Source organism: Euprymna scolopes, chromosome 29 (assembly GCF_053919585.1).
Source record: "Euprymna scolopes isolate OS-2025 chromosome 29, ASM5391958v1, whole genome shotgun sequence".
In the NCBI taxonomy this organism is placed as follows: Eukaryota; Metazoa; Mollusca; class Cephalopoda; order Sepiida; family Sepiolidae; genus Euprymna; species Euprymna scolopes.
In genome coordinates this window covers 102,756,906-102,779,636 of record NC_136510.1, presented here as the reverse complement: position 1 = coordinate 102,779,636, position 22,731 = coordinate 102,756,906, and the positions used below count along the sequence as shown (strand labels likewise).

The following is a 22,731-nucleotide window of genomic DNA, read 5'->3' as shown; positions in this document are numbered from 1 at the left end:
TCAGAGTGGACCTGGGAGCAATGGCAATTAAAGGGTGGCTCCACACTCCCCAAGGCCCGCAAGGTGGAGCCTCACCATCGAATATAGTTTTAGGTCATATCCAGGACAGAGACACAGGAAGTCACGTGGCTGTGTCGCTATTCGGTTATCAGTTAAAGGGCGATAATCGTGTTAGCCTGGGAATTTCCATTCCCACAACTTCTCATGGAAGATTCCATTTTCTTGCTTGAACTAACGTTATGTGAAATTTTCCATTTCTTTTAAAACTTATTTTTATATATATTGAAAGAGATTTGGGTGTTTCTTACTTCTAAATAGATTAAACAAAGGATGATCTTGCTTGTGACCCAGGAAACACAAGGTGCTTGGGCCTGGCCATGATCAAGTTTGATTTTCTTATATCCTGTATACGTCACTACAGAATATCATTGTACTCGTGCTTCCATCTGATTTGAATGTGGTATCAGCTTCAAACCATATTTAAAGCACCCTTCAAGGATGATGTCTTTGATAAATATGAATAGCTTTTGATTAAACAATATTACTCAAGTTACCTCCCTTGGGAGGACATATTCTCGGAGATTACTATTATAATGGCCGTTGAAAGTCTATGCTGACTTTATTCCAAGATTTGAATTGTGCAAACAGCAGAACAATTATATATAGCCACGCTGAGGAGTTTTGACGTAAGCGAAATATTAACATATATATTATAAAAATAATACAATAAGAAAAAAAATCTAAATCGAAGCTGAAAATATTCATTTATTAAAAGAAAAAAAATTGAGAAACAAAAGGAAAGTATCACTGAAATGATATAAACCTTGAATATATATTGAAACAACAAACCATTAAAAGAAACATTAACTTACAGAAGCGGAGAAAATGGACAAGAAAGGGGCTTTAAAACACAATTATTTACTGTAGATCTTATTTATATTTTTTTTTATTCAGAAATGTTAAGGGTCACTGATAAAAAATAAAATTTAAAAAAAAAAATCATACGCATTATATTAATATAATGTTAATTTTTGTATTTTTTATTTTTTTGTTAAAACCTTTTTTGGGTGTGTCATGATAATTCGATGAGAGGCTTTGTCTGCCAGTATGTCACGCCAGAGTCGGAAACAGCAATTTTCCTATTGCTGGTCACGCCAGAGTGGGAAACATTTTTTATGGTCTGTCACTCTGGACTCTGAAATAGTATTCTCTCATTGTCTGTCATGTTAGAGTTGGAAATCGTGTTTTCATCGTTAAATATGTAGAATGAATAGTCGGCTCTTTTATGTGTCTAAGTAAAAGATAGTCTGTTAGAATTAAGCTGAAAATAATATTTTCTGTGGTCTGTTACACTTAAGTTTGAATTTAAAGTAACATTTCCAGATATGTCCATGCAAGTCTATGTATTGTCAAATTTATGTATTTTTAAGTTGAAATGAGATTCTCATTGGTCTGTCGTGTTTCCAGTTGAAGCAGCATCGATAAGCGCACAGTTTAAATGGATGCATGCCAAGATTATTATTATTTATTTATTTGCTTATTTGCTGCACTCCATCACCACACTCTCCAGCCCGGTTTTATTAGCCGATGTTGAACTGCGGAACAAACAAAACCGCGAAGTATTTTTGATCATTCAAGATGCACCTTTTGCAATAGTTATCCTTTCATAGAAAATTCTCTAAATTATATAATTCAATTTGCCAATTATACATCAAATTAAGAAGAATAATTCCCTTTATAGGGATTTTTCTCCAAGAAATGTTTTCTATGGGCAGATGTAAGACGTGAATAAAAGAGGTTGGCAGAGGATATAGTGAAGGGGGGAAGGACGGAAGGGGGTCATTAACAAAACAAAAAAAAAAATTATATATATATAAAAAAAAAAAAATACCAAAGTAAGAAAACCCGAACCATCTTTGTAGCTAAACTCAGATAAATCTACAAGGAAATGACAGAATAGAATCAAAAATAATAATTCGAAGAATTTTATTAATTCCTTTTATTTTACATATAATTCTAATAAATAATTTTCAAGCAATAGAAAAATATATATATATGAAAGTACGAAATAAAAAAAAAAAATTTTGAAAAAAAAAAAAAAAAATTTTGAAAAAAAAAAAAAAAAAAAAAAAAAAAAAAAATGGCAGAAATCTTCCATTAATCCAATAAAATACTTTAAATTATAGCCACTGGGTCAAAATGGGCTAGGCAAACATCAAATAAATTATTCTATGTGTGTTCAATGTAAATTATTTAAAATTAATTTGCAGCAAGGGCTGACACTTTTCACCAGGCAAGAGAGAGAGAGATAGATAGATATAAGAGATAGATCAATAGATATAAACAGAAAAAGGGGGATGGAGGAGGGAGATGATTTTTAGACTTTATTGTATCATAATTTATAAGTAGGCAAAGAAGCGACCATACCGCACGTACTGACGCCTGCGCACGCAAAAGGCCAAGATCCCTACAGTCGCCGCGGAGAAATCGACATTCAACTGATATAGATTTTAAATTAAAATCAATAATAACGCTGAACAATGAATTATGAAAAATTCATAAAAAAAAAAATAACAAAATGAAAATTAAAAATATTTAAAAACACACATTCTAAGAATGCATCATTATGTTTTCTAATGCAAATTTTTACATCATTAATGTGTAACGTACTACATACACTCAAAGTTGGACCTTGCTAGGAAACGGATAGTCTCAACATTTAACAGTTTACGCAAACCCTTCAACCAATCATTAAATTTAAACTTTCATAATTACGCACGGTTTAGATATCATAATTTTTCTCCATATCTCCTAAACACTAACCCAGTAACAATAATTAAACTGTACTCTATCTGTAAAAAAGCCAAATGCAAACTAAAATGGAGTGCCGTTGCCACATTTGGGCAAGAGCTGCTCAGCGCGTCCTATCTTGCCTTGATCGAGTTCAAAATCAACTTCGAAACATCGTAGCTGATACCCTTTTCTCTTCCATGCAGCCTTTTTTCCACAGAATAGACGTTGCAAGGCTGTCTTTGCTCTGCTATTTTCATGGCAAGTGCTCGACTGAGCTACAATCTATGGTTCCCCTTTGCCAAACTTTCGCGCACACACACACACAAAAATACTCGACTAGCTACACCCACTACCAACAATTTCCCAGACTCTCTATCTGTTGGTCCTGGATATGACCTTAAACTATATCCGATGGTGAGGCCCCACCTTGCGGGGGCTTGGGGAGTGTGGAGCCACTCTTTAATTGCCATTGCTCCCAGGCCCACTCTGACCCGGAGTGGTATTACCTGTTAGGGTCCCAACTATGGGTTAAATAGAATGTGACTTAAAAAAAATATACTCCATTAAAAATCGTTCCTCAAAATAACTAGATTCGGCATTAAATAACCTGAAAAAGGTTGATATGCCGTAAAACAAAAACAACCAACCAACTCTATCTGTGCCTAAATCTAAACACAGATTGCATGAACAAAGTTTCTTTCCTAGAACGGTCTGCTTGTGGAACACAGTTTCACTGGCCTACTTCCCAGCCGATTACAGTATGGTAGTCTTCAAGTCCAATGCAAACAAGTTCTTGTTCAACTGTCCTCTTAAATAATCCAAATTCTACCAAAATCTACACCATTATCGATTACTAAACTACCACCTTACATTCATTAACCCTTATCCTCGAGTGGCCTTCTGGCCTTGATAAGTGGTGATTCCCTTGTATATAAAAAAAACAAAAACACTGACAATAGAAATTATAGGCACCGCACCCAAATATCTAAGCTGATGATGATGATAACACCAGAAATCGAACTTGTGCCACCTGATGAGCACTCAGTAATCCTGTCGGTCCAGGTTCAATTTCTGGTTTAGGAACAGAATTTTCGTCGTCCAACACAAGCCAGCATGTGAACACGTGTTTACTTGTTAAACAGATGTGGCATTACTGCATTTTGAAAACCTTGGAGATTTTTAAAAAAAAATTTTTAAAAACGCAAACTCCAAGGAAGGTCAAACAGTTTCCATGGATAGTACTTTAACTAATACCAATCAAGGTCAATAGAGGATTGTTCATATTTGAAACACACAGAAAAAAAAAAAAAAAAAAAATCGGAGAAAGAAAAATAAAGTCTGTGTAAAAGATAACGGATTAGTTCATAGAAGCAACTGATTAGGAATTTGGATTAACTTTTAATCGAATCTCCATCTTAATCCCTGAAATTGGTGAAGCCGTCAGAAGTCGGAGGCTTTATGACTTTATGCAAATAACAAGAAATAATTTGGGAATAAATAAAAAGGGAATTTAAAATTGTAGATGTGATCAAAGTGGAATGAAGCATTCAACTCCATTTCCATCTTTAATCAAATATCAAAGCTGGTTTTCTGCAGCACTTTTTTTTTTTTTTTTTTTTTAAATTTCGTTTTAATGGTCGACTTTTTTTCTTTTTTTTTTTCCTAACAATGGAGAAACTTAGCTTAAAATCTAATATTGAACGCTGCGGAAATAATTACCGATATGGATTACATTTTTATTTATTTATTTTTTACCTTTTGTTATTGTTAAAATAGCTTTTAAAAAACAAACAAAAAATTCTAATCGCATTTGAAATTAAAAACAGAATATTACCTTTAAAGCAATACCAAACTTAAATATAAACTAACAATAACTATTATGGCAGGATGGGGGTGCCTACACGTCTTTCCATCCTTTTTTTTTTTTTTTTTTTAATTTTCTCATCAGTTTGTTCAAGCTGAGGATGGGGCATCCTACCACATGCCAAACATTCACCCGCTAACTTAGATATTCCAACCGACAGATCTTTTTTAGATTCTGGCCGTCCCCGTAAGTGCAATTATTTTAATCTCTCTTGCACTTGGTTCACAGGGTATATTTGCCGAGTAGTTTTTCTTCATTCTTTTTCATGAGTCTAGTTTCTCCTATAATAACTGAATTTGTTGAGATCTTAAGATTCCAGCTTCTTTTCATGTCATACATAAGACCTTAGCATTTCGTTATCGTTATTGTTGTATCATTTTATTTATAAAACTTTGCTTTAATTTCTTTCAAAAATTACTTTTTCTGTTCCGGAAGAATTCTAATATGGAGACATCAGTTCTCAACTCACTTGTTTTTATTGTAACCTGTTACCTCACGTTCGGAAGTAATCAGATTGATGGAAAAACATGTATGCACTTTCATCTCACCATGATGGTTATTGATCGTTTATATCAAGTTTCGTATTGCTTTATTTATTGGGATGAAAGACAAAATAAAAATAACTGTTTGACCAATTTAGATAAGTTGATCAAATGATCGAATCATTTTAATTAAGCCATAAAACGCCTAAACTAAACATTTACCCATAGATGCCAGAGTGGCTGACATGTTTGTTTACTTATGTCAGTATGATTGGTGTGGGGATCACAAACGCCAACAATATTTTTCGGAAATTAAAAAAAAAAAAAAAAAAAAAAAAAAAAAAAAATTTTTTTTTTTTAAATGTCATCAGAATTGATGAAAAACAATTCCCCAACCTCCCGAAAATATGTATGGAGCAGCGTCAATTATTTTGTGTAAAAAAAAAAAAAAAAAAAAAGATTCAGAGTTTTGGCTGTAATTTTGTTTAGAAGAAAGAAAAGATCAAAATACAAAAGCATTTTTGAAAGTGGAACATGTGTATTTTGGCAAATGTTGAAAACTGCTTTTCAGTATTTGGGTTGACTCACTAAATATTGCAAACGTTTAGGTAATTATCGAAAACACTATTCCTTACAAGATAAATCAATAAAAAAAACTAATCAGAAAATTTTTTAATGTTTATTTGTCTCGTGCGAAAAGCGTATAAGTAAATAAGTTGGCCAAAGAAATGTATTTAACTCTAATTTTGTGCACAATGGATAAAAGTCTCAAATAAAAATCGAAAAAAAAAAAAAATAAAATAATAATAATTAAAAATATTCGCCGCGTTGCATTACGATCGGCCGTTTCCGGTTATTTCCGTCATCTGCTGAGCACACCCGAGTAACTTCGTGCCAATCGCGGGTCGGTAAAACCAGAAGTGCCGTATTAAAAAAAAAAAAAAAAAAATGGTATCGTGTTCTTAGATGTATGCCGACCAAGAAAATTTTCCCAGCAAGTTTTAGATTACGTTTATTAAATCTTTCTTTATTTTTACGTTAAGAGTAAATTAATTTGGAAGAATTAGTGACACTGTTGTTTCAACATCGAATCTGTTTCAAATATTTTAAGATAACTTATTTACTTTAAGATATTTAAACTTGAACATTATCTTGGTCTAAAGAGTCTTGTGAGCCGTGGCGCAAAGGATAAAAGTGCTAAGTATAATCAGCCGTAAGTGACAGATTTCTGGGGGTTGAAATCTCAATGTTTAGTACGGCAATATTAAAAATACAATTAAGATCAAGATTCATATTGAGGGAACAAGAATAAGTTACCTCCGTGAATTAAACAAAGATTTCTGTTTGAAATTCTATGAAAATTCTAGAGTTTGTCAAAGTATATATGGAGGTTGAAAATTACATCAGTCGAAATGTTATTAGAGCAACCTGCAAGACGAGAATAATCATCTGAAGTTTGAATCAGACAAATAATACCAAAAATACCTGTAAAACTAAAAACGAGATTTTTCATTACCTTTTTTTTTTTTATCTTTACGAGCAGATGAGACACAAGGTCAAGTGTTGGTTTGATGAAAGCGTTTCAATGGAACGAACTGAACTCGAACTTGGCACAGCCGGGTTTTCAGTCAATGTCGTTAACCAATTAGCCACCGTCATCCCTGGGAATTTTTCATTCCTCATCTCGCAGTGATAGCTTTGTTGCTAGTGTAGACGGAAGGGGGGCATTTCCTGAAGCTAAATCGATCATCAAGCTTTTCCGAGTTTTAATAAAATTTTACTGGCTACGTTTTGAGTTCAATTTCTGCTAAATCTTGCACAATTTTTTTTTTTACTATGAAAGTCACCACTTATCAGAGCCTGAAAGCCACTAGAGGATGAAAGTTAAGTGTAAGGTCGTTAAGACAACAGCGTAATGATCGATAATGGCAGAAATTGGGTAGAATTTGATTATTTAAGAGGGCAGGTCAACAAGAACTTGTTTACATTGGACTTGGAAATGAACATTCTGTAGTCAGCTGAGAAGCAGCCCTGTGGCATAGAATTCCACATGCGAGCAGTTCAAGGAAAGAAACTTTGTTCATGAAATTTACATTTAGATTTAGGCACTGATAGAGAGTGGAGGAAATTGTTGATAATGGATGTAGCTTGACTAGTATTTCTTTTTGAATATTTTGCAGGGGGGGGGGAGACCGTAGATTGAAGCTCAGTTAAGCACCTGTCATGAAAATAATAGAGCAAAGAGACTCGCAATGTCTCTTCTGTAGGAAAGAGGTTGCAAGGAGGAAAAACAGGACATTATCTAGTGGTTATCAAGGCAAGAAGTTGTCCTCTGAGCAGATCCTGTCCAGATGTGACAGCAGTACTCCATTTTAGTATTGCATTTGACTCTTGTACTATGAGAGGATTGCGTTGGGAATAAAATGTCTTCTGGAGCGGTAGAATGATCCAACCATTTTCCCAACGACTTTACCAACAGATTTGATGTATGTGCTCCATTTCAGATCAGGAGTGAAGGTCAGACCAAGAAGTTTATCTAAGCATGGAGCGTCTTCAAGGCAACAAATTTAAATCCAGAGCGAAAGTCAGTCTTATGAGTTTGTCGCAGCAACCTCTTTCTAAAATGTTTTTTTTTTCCCAAATGCGTTTCAGCTATTTTTTTTTAATTCCTTTTGTTTTATGCATCACACCAATTTTATTTATACACCGAATCCATAACTGCATAATTTCGTTTTAACATAATAAATTTAACACGAGAGAAATATGCAAGTTTAATATCAAAACTAATAAAGGACATTATGTTTCGATATCTCCAGTTAGACCAGATTGTACGCCGACATAAACATTCTCATGACAGTTTTCTCAGCCTTCCTACTTCCGTGTGGATGTTTTTGCTTATGACACCATCACTGGAAGATTTCCGTACAGGGTCAACTGGATCATTCGACCCGGTTTTGTTTTTCAACAGATGCCCCCTTCCTTACATGTATTCAATTCAGGAACCTCCTCTGGCCCTTATATGGTAACCTTCCATAATATTAGAGGGAGGCAAACAGATGTTATACCTTGTTCAAAGATGACCTGAAATTGTGCAATGCATGGGCGTTCAGCTTCCTGAGGTATTGTATAAGTATACGTACCTAAATATAACAAGCTCAATGAAGTTATGTTTCTGGCTCCAGAGCATATATACTGGTTGGTTGCATTCCAATGCAAAGAATCGGCCCACAAGCATATTTTTTTTTATATATATATTATTTCAGCGAGTGCCTGTATTTTCTTCTTTATCATCTGACATGCGTTTCTCAGACAATGATGAAAAACAGTCGTTAGTTTATCTAACTGCTCGTCAGTAAAAACATTAAGTACCTTTCTGCCTTTCATTTTACTTTGAACGCCGTCAGTTTTTACTGATATTTGATCTGACGAGCAGCTAGATAGACCAAAGATGCTGTTTTCAATCACTGGCTGTGAAACGCATGTAAGTCAGTAAAAATTAACATTCAACGAAACAAAATAACGAAACATACATGTTTGTGGGCTGAATCTTTTACTTATTCGATGGCAACCAACCAATGATAATAAATATGCATACACTGGTAAAATACCAATCTCCAAATGGCCATCCATATAATACTGGCTAGGCTCAAGGTCGCTTAACTTCGATGATCTAGCGAGAACCGGTGTGTAAACACGATACTGCACACACAATTTTCAGAATGCGAGTGATGATATTGATCTGTATTAGTTGGCCTTTCTTGTGTGTGGCGCGATTGCAGAAGTGGCAGAGTACTCGCCTTGCATGCAAGATTCGGGTTTGGAATTCCAATTTCAAATGTGTTTAACTAATGAGACCAAATGTGGGTGAAACTAGAGTTTTGGATTTCCGGTTTGTTGGGTTTCATGGCTCTTATGAGCTACGACGTTGCTTAACTGGAAACACACACACACACACACACACACACACACAAAACACATCTAACTTTCACATCATGCGCACCAAGCGTATTCTTCCGGCATCTGTAAAATAACACTGCAGACGAACAACACGTGGATTCTTTACTAACTTTTCTTCAATTTACCATCATGTCGAGGGGGAAAAAATGCATACAATTCTGAAGATGGCGTTTATCGCCGAAATATTAATCTTAAACAAATATTTTATTTTCATAATATTGCGTTGTAATTTGGCTTATAAATGTATTTTATACGCACACACACGTACATACATACACGGCATAATCACGTCGACAACCTTTTTGTTTGTAACGATATGCTTATTAAAGCTCAATGCACTTTTCAGGGATTGAGTGGCATACTTAGGTGCACTGCTTTAACAGCACTTGAGCAATGATAGCTCTGGTTTGTTCCTTAAGCACTATATCTCATTTGTATATTTTTATAGCACTCGAGTAGAAAATTTACAAACGGGAATGCAGTTACTTATGGGTGACCTTGTACGTGATATAATTTTTATACGTTACTTGAAAACCTGTCACATTCTTAGTATCTGATTAAAGGCTTAGCCGACATACAATACTGGATGACAAGAAATAATTAGAATCGATAAAGAAGGGGGTGTCGAAAATTAAGGGCGCGCACCTGCAAAGGAAATTGGGACAGACACGAAGTGGGATGGGGGGGGCACCATATAAAAGTCACTGACAAAACAGAAATAAGTAAAAATGGAAGGGGGGGGAGAAAAAGTCATTTAAAAACAAGAAAAGAGGGCGTAGTGTAAAATTCAATTGAACATGAAATAAAACCTTGAATCCATGGTAAAACTATACATATATTTTTAAAAAGGTCAAACGTTAAAATAAACAAAACAGAAAACGCCATTCTTATCCGAAATATTCCATAGATATTCTGAGTGTGGAAAGAAAAATTGAATGATGAGGAAGACGATGGGATAATAATAAAAACGAAAAAATTTTTAAAACTATACAAATATTTCAATTCATCATACGCAGCATCGTATCTATATAAAGGCCATCATTTCTGTATATTAATAAACACAAAAGATGAGGAGGTTGTAATAACAATAGATGGGGAAAAAATTTCCGTCGAAAGACGAAGGGTTGGCTGTCAAGAAAAGCTAAGTGATAAAAAGCAAAGAATGAATTTCGAAAATGGCTTCGAAATCTCATGTCTATCACGTGGGTATTTTTAACAATCGAATAATGAATGGCGCTCGCCATTCGCGTCTTGCGCGCCAAACTCGCTTTTGACAGCGACGATAAAATTTTAAAACAATAACTCCTCATTTTCATTAAGAAGGTGGGGGGGGGGTGATTAAAACTGAAACAAAACAAGAAGAATGTCATCTCAACTCTGCTAGGTTTTCTAAATATGGGAAGAACATTACAAGAAGAAAATATATAATTTTGGTAATACCATTGCACACCATTTACAAGACTACAAATGTTTCGTTTCGTATTTTTTATTAATGTACTAGATGTACCCGGTACCCAGTGTTGCCCGATATTAAACGTAAAGTTAAATTCCTTAAAAAAAAAAAAAAAAAAAAAAAAAAAAACGGAAAGAAACATGCGAGTATTGTTTTTTTTTTTTTTTTTTTTTTTTTTTCAAAACAGTTAACTTCTTGTAAATACAAAAAAAAAAAAAAATACTCGAGTGATATCGAAACCCAAACCTAAAGACAAAAAGTCAAGTACGATAACCATTGGACCAACTTGACACGATTTAGGAAAAATCCAATTACTCCCAAGTACCAATTTTTCAATTTTGACCTCTTAGCAGCCCTTCTTTGGGGAAGAAAACCAATTAAAAAAACTGTTCCACGTGTCTGAATACCTTACATACCAAATTTCAAGTCTGTAGATCAAGAATTCGTGGAGTATAAAGTGAGAGCCTACCTTCTTCACAGCAGACTTGGCAGTATCTATGTATTTGTTCCAATTTATGTGGCCTAAGAATATTAGGCCAAAGAGTTTTAATGTTAGACTTGCAGGAAAACAGCCATCAGACATGGCATTTTATTGTAAGCTGTTCATTGAACATAAGTTGCTATGACGTTTCTGAATTTTTTAGATGAGGATTAGTTATTCGTATTATTTGGATTCATCGGACTACTGTTCTCATCTTGAGTGTGAAAATGACACAGCAGTCCGATGAATCCAAATAATAAATACTACAAATAAGTTGCTAAAGTGTTAATATCATCTCCAATGTTATTGAAGTGCAAACGAGTGTAGAAAACCTGACTTTTAAAGATTTCATGAAACACTGTTATACAGGCTGGGTCATACTGCGTTGTCCGGGATAAAAAGTCCTTAAATTACATAGATTACAAAGATAGGAAGACTGGACACAGGGTTGCCCAGCAAAGAGTTCAAAATAGACTTCGTAGCCTCGTAGGAGATGTCTTTTTCTCCTCCTTGCAACCTCTATCTCACAGAAGAGATGTTGCGAGTTTGTCTCTGATGTATCGTTATTTTCATGGAAAGTGTTCGACTGAGCTTCAATCTATGGTCCCCCCTCGCCAAACTTTCACAAGAAACACTCGTCTAGCTGTAAACACTATCAATAATTCCCCCCACTCTTTATCTGTGCCTAAACCTAATCGTAGATTCCATGAACAAAGCTTCTTTCTTAGAACTGCACGCCTGTGGAATTGTCTTCCGTTTTCCTGCTTTCCGGCTGACTACAATATGGTTGTGTTCAAGTCTAAAGTAAATAAGTTCTTGATGAGCCGTTCCATATAAGTTATCAAATTTACCAAATTTCCATTACTAATGATTACTATATTGTCCAATTTCTACTGTACACTCTTTAACCCTTATCCTTGAGTGGCCTCTGGGCCTTGATAATGTGGTGATGCCTATGTAAAAAAAAATAAAAAATAAAAAAATCGACCCGGGAGCATGGACAGCAAAATAGAAGAGTCAAAAAGTGTGCAGCATATTTTAAAACGGGTATCCCCCTTCCGTCTCAGCTACCCTTTTTCTACCCCTATTACCACCCTCTCTCTCGAGCAACTACTAAATAAATTTTTTTAAATCCCTCCAAACGTTGAAACTCCAAAGATTCAGTCCGGGGTAATGCTGAAAAGGGATATATAAGTTTGTGGAAGTATTTGGTTAAGATTTATTAGGTTGTGTGTGTGTGTGTGTGTGTGTGTGTGTGTGTGTGTGTGTGTGTGTGTGTGTGTGTGTGTGTGTGTGTGCGTGTGTGTGCGTGTGCGTGTGCGTGCGTGCGTGCATGTGTGTGAATGAGCGTGCGCATGTGTATGCGTGTCGCCTGCGTCTTATTACCATAGGCAATAAACTGAACAGGTTGATTTAAGGAGAAACACTTTCGTTACTCAATTGGAGAAAGGGGAGAAGTGTTTTTTTTTTTTTTTTTTTTTTTTTTTTTCTAATTTTACCAAATGTTCTCAATTTATAATATTTTTAATGAGAAAAAGAGGAAGGAGGGAGTCGATATATCGTGTAGGCAAATTTTATCCTGCATCTCTTTGAGAAAGAAATCAATCATTATCCTGTTGACAAATTATACAGCACTTACATTTTCCTTCCAATTCGAGTAAAATATTCTAAATAAGTAAATGAGAGTCAGTTCTATAAATTTTGATGCCACCATTAACAATTAGAAATTATGGTTCGATCGGAAATTTATAGAATTTTAAAACTGAACCGTCCGACCGCCCTTGCTCGCATCTTGTCTATAAAAACCCGTTGTTGTGAAAACCAGCTGATCTATACTATTAACAAAATTCTAAATATTTATTTGTGTGTGTGTGTGTGTGTGTGTGTGTGTGTGTGTGTGTGTGTGTGTGTGTGTGTGTGTGTGTGTGTACCAACAAACTTTCAAACGGATGCACAGAATTGAAAAATTTTTTTCCTTGAAAGGTGTGAGTCCCTAGAGTGTCCTTATCTATATATGGTTCGTAACGAACAACGCTGAGTCACACAAAATGCCGGAAATAAGGCCTTTTGGACTATTTCGCGCAATTGCCGAAAAAATTACCTGCCCATACCAACGGAATTTAGCACTGTCTGTATACAGTCGTGGTAACATCTTTCGGCATACGTACAGAACTTATGGCGCAATGGATAACGCGTCTGACTACGGATCAGAAGATTCCAGGTTCAAATCCTGGCAAGTTCGTAACAATTTTAACCATCCAACGTTTATTCATTATCCTTACCTTTAGTTAGGGTATTTTTATTTTTTTCAGTGATTTTGTTTTGTGCATATAAGAATTTCCCATACTTCGAATTCACAGGGTAAGCAGTGATGGTAAGAAAATGCCGAGTGTACTTGATGTTGAGTACTCGATTTTGTGTTTCTATTATAATAAAATTCACACTCTTTTCCAAAGTCCAACCATACTGAGTATAAATAAACTCTAATCTTTGCTTAACTTGCAGACATAAGTTTCGTGATTGAAACTATGTTTTGTTATGTTACGGTTTCGATTCTAGCTGATGGCACTCAAATTATTTTTTTTTTACTTTTAAAATTATGACTATATATTGGGTACAATATAAATCTGTGTAAATTAAAATATCATATATAAACGTATTTTACGACCGGGCAACGTTGGGCGGCCATGCTAGTATAATTCTAAATATTAGCTTGAAAATGGTTAATGTTTTTTGTTTTTGTAAATGAGGGGACCAAAATGTGATAGGTTTATGAAAGACAGAGACAACTGACACAGAAAATGACGCTTTTTTTGTGAAGAAATTAGCACAAGAATAAGAATAAACAAAGCAACAAGAATTTTTATTATTTTTATCATCTTTACGTTATTCCTCATGAAATTCTAGTTGCTATTATAAGTCCTTAAATTAGTACAACTATCATTCTAAAATTCTTCTGGTTAAGATCAAACAATGAAATCTATAATATAAATCTCATCTGTCTGTTTAAATGTATGTATGTATGTCTGCCTAAAACTTTCGACAGAAGTGACGGATTTTCACGAGATTGATATCGTTTTGAAGCTCAACGCTTCAAACGACAAATATTGACAAATTGGCTAAAAACATTAATTCCTTCACTCTCAACTGGGCACTATTCTACAAGGAGGAGTTGATTTTTTTGCTGGCATTTTTGAAAGTCATTCAAACCTCGCGTCAACGGCGTTGCATAAAAGACGTTATTTTGACCGCCCGTGACGTCACAATAGCGGTGGGCGCATCGATAAGACCGTTTTTTTTTTTGTTTTTTTTTTTTGTTTTTTTTCAACCAACACCCTTACACAAACCGCCACTTTTTTTTCCGCCTTTGCGTTATGGGTTTGAGCCTGTCTGCCTACAACCACTTTTTTTTTTCTTTTTTGCTCAACACACCTCCAAACACCCGGGCAATGCCAGGACCCTAGGCTAGTTTTATATAAAGCAGATAAATTGGTAAACTTATATTAAAAGAACGCACTTAATTATAGACACAAGTTAACTCATTTACAACGCAGAAAATAACACGCTTCTCCAACCGCCTATATCCATGACAAATAACCTTAGACTTCTTCCTTTAAACTCCTCGACCTAACATTTGCGGACAATATGAACTGGAACAAATATATTGAGGACATTGCGATAGCTGCTGCACAGAAGGTGGGCTCCCTCTAACGAGCTAGAAGACTACTCACACCTGAAAGTATCCTGTACTACTACAAGGGCACTATTCACCCATGCATGGAGTATTGTTGCCACGTCTGGACTGGTGCATCTACCACTAGCCTCTCCCTCTTGGATAGGGTCCAAAAAAAAGTTTTCAATCTAACAGATTCCACTTTGTCAACTAAGCTCCAACCCCTGTCCCATCACCACAACGTTGCATCTCTGTGCGTGTTTTACAAATATTTTAATGGAATGTGCTCTGATGAACTCGTTGCACTTGTGCCCCCACGACGTACATATCCCCGACAAACCCACTTAGCAACAAAAATTCACCCCCTCTACTGTTGAGATCCCTAAATGCCAGAAAACTTTCTATTCTAACAGTTCCTTGCCTCGAACAGCTAGACTTTGAAATTCCCTTCCTACTGGCTGTTCTCATATGCAAGAGTTTTAATGTAATGTAAATCAACATCTTCTAAATCTTTTTTAGGTATGGTTTCAAATAGTAGCCTCTTACGTCCAAGTGGTGACATGCCTTATTAGGGGGAACACAAGTAAGAAAAAAAAAAAAAAGATACCTTTAATTAGCGATGTACCGATCATCAAATTGGCCGATTAATATGGTTTTCTAATGCCGATTTATCAGACAATTTTGTTGTTATGATATCAATATTATTTATATTGCAAAGGAAGACAAGTTAACCCACTCCTTTGCTTGCCAGTGAAAATCTATCAGACATGCATTCGGAATTGAACCTTCAACCTCTAGGAAACCATCATTTAACATTAAGCTAGGAGTGCCGTTTTTTTTCTTTTTCTTTTTTTTTTTTGAAGTCAACGCTTATCAAGGCTCAAAGGTCACTCGAGGATAAAGGTTAATAAATGTAAGATGGTAGTGTAGTAATCGTTAATGGTGTGAATTGGATAGAATTTATGGGGGCAGCTCAACAAGTACTCGTTTACAATGGATTTGAAGGATACCATGTTGTATTCAGTAGGGAAGCAGGACAACAGAACAGTGTTCCAAAGGTGGGCAGTTCTGGGAAAGAAGGAATCTGCGTTTAGATTTAGGCACAGACAGAGAGTAGGGAAAATCATTTATAGTGATTATAGCTAATCAAGTGTTTTTTTGTGTGTGTGAAAGTTTGGCAAGGGCTAACCATAGATTGGAGTCAAGTCGGTTTCTTAAGCAGAATCCCTGAGCCTTGGAATCGATTTCCAAGGGAGATAATAAACGCACCAACAACGCAACAATTCAAGATGAATTTGTACAGATGCTAAGCGAATGTATCCACTTCTGTGTAAATGTCCGCCATATATTCTCTACATGGCAATTGAAACATGCCAGTTTTATATTTTGCTGAATAAATTGAAATTTACAACAGATTATAACTTAGCACTTATATCCATTACGCCATTGCAGATTATTCTAGTACAAATTAAGAATATATATATATATATATATATATAATAAAAAAAAAATCTGGAAATTTATTGAAGGCACTTGGTACTTAAAATCAGCATCTTTAATTTGAAAATTTGTTTATTTCTAACCAAAAAATAAACATTCAATCCAATAATTATAAAACCTTTTTAAGAGACTCAAAGAAAAAAAAAAAAAAAAAAAAAAACAAGAAATAGAAAAGACAGCTTTTAAAACGACAGATATCAATTAATGGCTTGTCCATTTGACCCTACTGCTCACAACCATAACAGTTGCAAATGTTTAATGTACTATTTTATCTGGCATCGTATACTTATCTAAAGTGAGCAAAAGACATAAGTGTAGGCTACTTAGTTCTTAAGGCAAAAGCTTTATAGTGTAAGTGGCTATTAGATTGTAATTAGCCCCCTGCTTCAATATTTCCTTCAATTGTATCCGGAACAAAAGAGCGCAATAGGATGTTCAACTTAACAGTAATCGTTAGTTTTTTTGTTTTCTTTTTTTTTTTTTTTTTTTTGAGGAGGAGGAGGAGGAGGAGGAGGAGGGGGGCAGATTATTACTATTATTATATTTTAGTTGGACATATTCTATTATATTCCTTAGTTTTAGCCATTTAAAGAATATTTCATTCAAATTTGCATTTTTTTTTTTGTTTTTTTAAATCAAATTCTGTTGATCATTTAAAAATAAAAGGGAGGGGGATACCTTATGCTCACTCCTTCCACGCTTTTCTAGTTTTTTTTTTTTTTTTTTTTTAAATCAAACTCTGTTGATCATTTAGAAATTGAGAAAAACGCAGATAGACGAACGGATGAACGGACGAGGGTGAATTTACAGGTCCACCTTCCTTTTGTCAAGGGACCAATAAAAAACTGCAGTACTAAACTGAGGCGGGTTTAACCGGCTTCCCCCTGACGGCATAATCACGTTGACACATGTTCTCATGAGATCATCAAAGTTAATCAACGTTAAGTCTTGTCTGTACCAGATGAGTGACTAATTTGGGAATATCGGATGGGTAACCAATTTGAAAGTGCCAGGCGCTATATCATCGATACCTCCCTGCAATAGCTGCAAAAACCTAACGTCATCATCTCCCTTAATTGGGATATGCGTGCGACTAGGAACTGCTTGAATTGGAGATTGCGCAACACTTACTTCATAATTACATGCACAGTTACCCTTACAGGGCGTAGCCATTGTCTCTCAAGATTTAATGGAAGCCATGCCTTATCATTAAATTTTGGTTGAGGACATGCGTTGCATGGAGAGACATGATATAAAAATGGGACAATGGATGTGCAAAGTGAGTCTCTAAGACAAGCTTAGATCTGTTGATCTTGGAGGAAGATTAAATCAAGGCAGTAAAGGGCGATATGTGCAAAACAGGAAACTTTGATGGTATGGTCACATTGAAACAATAAATCAGTTACTAGCATGATGGCGACAGCAGCAGCAGCAATCTTTCTCCCATCTTCTACAGCACGTCAACGCTGACTTCTATTGTAATCACTATTGTCATAAAAGTATAATCACATTGACACACCGGTTCTCGTCAGATCACTGAAGTTAAGCAATGTTGAGCCTAGTTAGTACCAGATGGGTGACCATTTGGGAATTCTAGGTGCTGTATGTGCTTCCCGCTTACTTCGGCATTTGTTTCCAGTCGTCCTGAACCTCCACTTGGTACTGGTATTTAACAATGTCGACTCAGGATAGGTGTGGTTGGAGATTGTGCAACTCTTGCCACAAAAATTTCATGCGCAGGCAACCTTACAGTGGGTGTCCTTAGTCTGTCAAGACTGAAGGAAGCCTCTCTTGTCATAACAGCTATCACTCGATTTATGCACCATTATCAACTTCATCTCCAGCCAAAGTTTTACAATAGTTACGTCAAAGCAACAGCTCCTAGTGAGAAGACCAAAGGACATTTCAACCAGAAAAACCATCAGCAGCATCTTATGATAACGATCAGTCATCTTTCCTGTCGACTCACTGAATTGTGAGCTCATTTCTTAACAGTCATTTCTTAACAGTCATTTCTTAACAGTCATTTCTTAGCAGTCACATGTTTATTTCTTTTTTTTTTTTTCTGCCGCACACGGGAGTGTTTTTTTTTCTTCTTCCTTTTTTTGTTTCCACATTTTTTTGTCTACGTTTCTTTCTTAATTGTAAGATCGATCAACCAACAACCGGGCCCTATAACATAAGTGTAACATAGTCGTTAATATATAGAGACCCAACATGTTGTAGACTCCATCGCAAGGAACATAAGAAAGGTTTTTCATTTTTTTTTTTTTTTTTTTTTTTTTTTTTTTACTATTTTGCACTTTTTGCTCTTGCCCCTTTTCCCTTCCTTTAATTTCATGACCTTCCTACTACCAAACGTTTTCTTTTTTTTTTCCAATGATCACTATGCAAGCAAATTACAAATATTTATCCACTCTGAACATTAGAATTGTCCAAAATTGTACTAAACTGGTAAGCACAAACTCTATAAAGTTCTACATTTACCAAAATTGAAAGAATTGGATCAACAGTGACTTTGTTGCTGTCAGGCCAAGATAGTCTATTCTATCCATCATCCTAGGCAGTTCTAAAAGGGGTTTTATTGCTAATCGCCTGAAACGCACTTACCAGGGAATGACAACAGGGCTTTTCAAACATTTTTGAACGTCAGAATGCACTTATTCTAGTGCAGTGGTTTTTCAGAACCTCACCTGACAGCACGTCTACCCCCTGCAGAGGTAATAAATTAAATAGATTGGAATAGACCATTACAAACAAAATGGAATATCACCACAAGTAGTAATGCTATTAAATCACTTGTTTTTTTTTTTTTTTTTATCTATGTATTTCGGAATATTATCCTCATCTTTTATAGTTGATTTTCATTAAGTTTCAGCCAACTATTCCTCTGGCCTCCGTCAAGTGGTTAACTGCGACAGGATAGGAATGCTGAATTTTTCACTGTATCTTCAGTAGTTACTGCCTTCCATAGTTGTTGTTGTCTCATCACATTTTGACCAACTACTCTTCTGGCCGGCTTTGGGTAGGATTGGAACCACTATCTTCAGACACTGCTTACCTGGAACTGACATTCAACGAAGGGGCCCGTGGCGCAATGGGTAGAGACGTTGAATCTTTACAGTTAAAAATTCAGCATTCCTATCCCGTCATGGTTAGCAACCTGACGAAAGCCAGAGGAATAGTTGGCCGAAACGCCATTAAAAACAACTGTTAAAGATGAGGATAATAGTCCAAAATAAATAAAATATACAACTTACCCATCTTAAAAAAGAATTCCAATAATTGAATAAATCCGTAGTTGGTGAGAAATATATATACAAGGGAAATATACTTATGGCAAGCAAGCTGCAAACTTCTTGGGGGGAATGATCATAGTAATTGCTCCAAGCTCTCAAACTTAACGAACATACTGAAATATGTATTCATAATAGATTGAGAGTTTCACTTTTTCTTGGAAACTACTGGCCAATCTGGCTAAAATTTTGTATGAACCTTTGTCAGGATTAGGTGCAGCAAACCAAGTATGATAGTATCTGTTCAATGCACAGTAATTAATAGGGATTAGTCACTACACTATCGCATTTACTCTAGAAGTTTGGCATAAAGCACCCGTTTCAAGTCAACTGGTTGTAACTTTTGCCCGTTTTTAATGGGCTAAAAAGTCTTGTATATAACATATGGATAAAGAACCGTCAAAAGTTGGAGAATAATAATTATGCTTTGCTGGTGTTATATATGCACTAATATTCGTATAAAATATTAGTTTCGTTTTTAAAACAGATGCAGTTGATGGCAGCACAGTTAGATGGGTTCGTTGATTTCAGAGTGGTGACAATTGTGAATGATAAAAGACCCTCCGAATGCTCATGCACAGCCACCACCCTATCGTTGGCAAAGGTGTGGAGAATAGATTGCGACTGTAAAAAAAAAAATTCTGGAACACAAAATGTTGCTCGTTTTAATGGAACAATTCCCGTTGTCACAACTCTTTAACGTTTTTTTTTTTTGTTTTTTTTTTAAGAAATAGAATACATTACTTTTAGAATGCCCTCGTATATTAGTTAGCTGGATTGTCTAAATTAGACCAAAATCTTAATATATCTCACAAATTGGTATTTGATTCTACCTAGCCAATTTTTATTTCGTATTTTATCATATTCTTTACAATAGGAAAAAAAAAAAAAAAAAAAACATTTCCTTTCAAAAAATACTTATACTAGCCCAGAAAATTAACTCCTTTACATGAAGTTTCCTATCTTTCTAGACATGACTTACACATTAAAAATATCGTATTAGATCTCAGGTAACGCGAGGTAGGTACAACTAGTAAAATATATATTTTTTTTCTGTATTTCAATTCACGTTATTTTTTTCTTTATTTCAATTCACGTTATTTTTTTCTTTATTTTAATTCACGTTATTTTTTTCTTTATTTTAATTCACGTTATTTTTTTCTTTATTTTAATTCACGTTATTTTTTTCTTTATTTTAATTCACGTTATTTTTTTCTTTATTTTAATTCACGTTATTTTTTTCTTTATTTTAATTCACGTTATTTTTTTCAAATATTTACAAATATGTCCGGAACATCCCGTTTTGCTTTTTACATACGGTTTGCCATTTTATTTTATTATTTATTTATTTTTTTTAAAATAAATTTCAAGTCTTCACTATTTTGCTGAATTCTCTCGTTTGATTTTTATTTCTGTGTTTTTTTTCTTTCTGTCTTTCATACATTTTATCTCTACGACTCCTCATTCACGATAGATCGTGCATTTTATCCTAACAAGCTATATGACAAATAAACAACAGAAACGTTTGTGTTTCATTTCCGTGGGGAGACAGATCATTATGTAATTAGCTTGATAATTTCCCCTGGGAATAAAACAAACACTTCAGTAGAAATGACCAAGTATTTTTTCATACTCTTAAGCTCTGCTCATGTATTGAGCACTTGTTGAAGTGAATACTAAAATCATATATATATATATATATATATATATATATGCAAGATTATATATACTCTTTATTTGTTTTTACATAAGTAGTAAAATGTTGCTACACAGTCATGAGCATGTTTCGGTCAGCTAGTTACATGTAACTAGAGACCTCTTCAGGCGATACAGCTTATATGAAAGCAAAGATTATACCCTCGGCACAATCACGTTGACACACCGGTTCTCATCAGATCAAAGTTAAGTAACGTTGAGCCTGGCCAGTACCAGATGGGTGACCATTTGGGAAGGCGAGGCGCTGTACGTACTGCGAGGTAAAATACCAGGTTGAGAAACTGGCGCGGTCTATCCTCTCAAGGGTAGATGGGACTATTAAGCCATGGTAGGCATCCCGTCTAGTGATGGCGTCATAATAAAAAATACCTTTGATAGCCCTGGTGAAGCATCAAGTATTCAACTACTGACAAGATTTGAATTATACTACAAACTTGTGTAGTGAGTTCAATCTCAGCTGCGGCGGCGTTGGATGGATGGATACCCTGCTCTACTCTGGTATTGAGCACTCTTGTATTATCCTCGTTAAACTTTGTTGGTTACTTAACCTCTGGAAAACAATAACTTCAGATATTACATAGATATATATATATGTCTTGGAAGTTTTTAACCTTTAAAACTATACAAAAAAAAAAAAAAAAATTATTTTTATCATTCGTTAGAAAACCAGTGAGTAATTTTATAACCTGCAATCACTGCATCAACTTGCTCTCTCGAATTCACTATAGTACCAATGAAATTTAAGGGATCATCAGTTGTTTACCATGAAACACTGTTTCGGAGATTTAAAAACAAAACAGTATATTACATCATGGCTCCCCAGAAGTGTTGATCAAACACCACCTCCTTTGCTTGTTTAAATTTTTGATGGATTAATATACCTCCCTATATATATATATATGTATTATATATTAATTATATATTTTATCTAATATAAGTTGCAGAGATATCAGAATTTAATGAGATAATAGAAAAGTCGATATTGAGCAATTAAAAAAACAATGATAAAATAAAAATTGAATAACAATATGATATTCTGCTTACATCTTGAAAAATGCCAAGTTAAATGTTTTAAGGTCAAACTGCTTAAAAAAAAAAAAAAAAAAGGCAAAACTCGCAAAACTTAGTTTAAAAAGGCCAATCAGGGAACCTTGGCCAAGAATATAAGCCTTAATTTAGCCTTGCTTTTGAATATCATAATATATGATCATTGTTGTAATGGTGCGAGAAAGAAACTCAATTTCCATGTGCAGCAATTCTCCAAACAAAGTCAGCAAAACGTTATGTAAAAAAGGGAACATAGAAAAGAAACAGGGCAAAAAAAAAAAACATTATTTTCCAAGAGGTACTGGATTTAAAAAGAAAAATTAAAGATTGTCTCTTACAATGTGATTTTCTTATTTGTGTTGAACTATGTAGCACAACATTACTTTCTGAGCATTTATTAATCTCATTTGGGTCATTTCTATATTTAAAATACAATAGACACAATTTTCATAGACATTAGGAAACTCAT

At 34.8% G+C, this 22,731-nt stretch overlaps 1 protein-coding gene, 1 non-coding gene and 1 pseudogene across 3 annotated transcripts in view; 2 read left to right on the top strand and 1 right to left on the bottom strand.

Moving 5' to 3' along the window:
* LOC145252799 (protein fuzzy homolog) overlaps positions 1–22,731 on the bottom strand; it is a 590,751-nt gene that overhangs the window by 491,316 nt on the left and 76,704 nt on the right. The window lies entirely within an intron of this gene.
* Positions 13,200–13,272, top strand: Trnar-acg (transfer RNA arginine (anticodon ACG)). Its single transcript has one exon. It is a non-coding gene; the product is annotated as a tRNA-Arg (tRNA).
* LOC145252883 (5S ribosomal RNA) lies at positions 17,696–17,811 on the top strand (annotated as a pseudogene).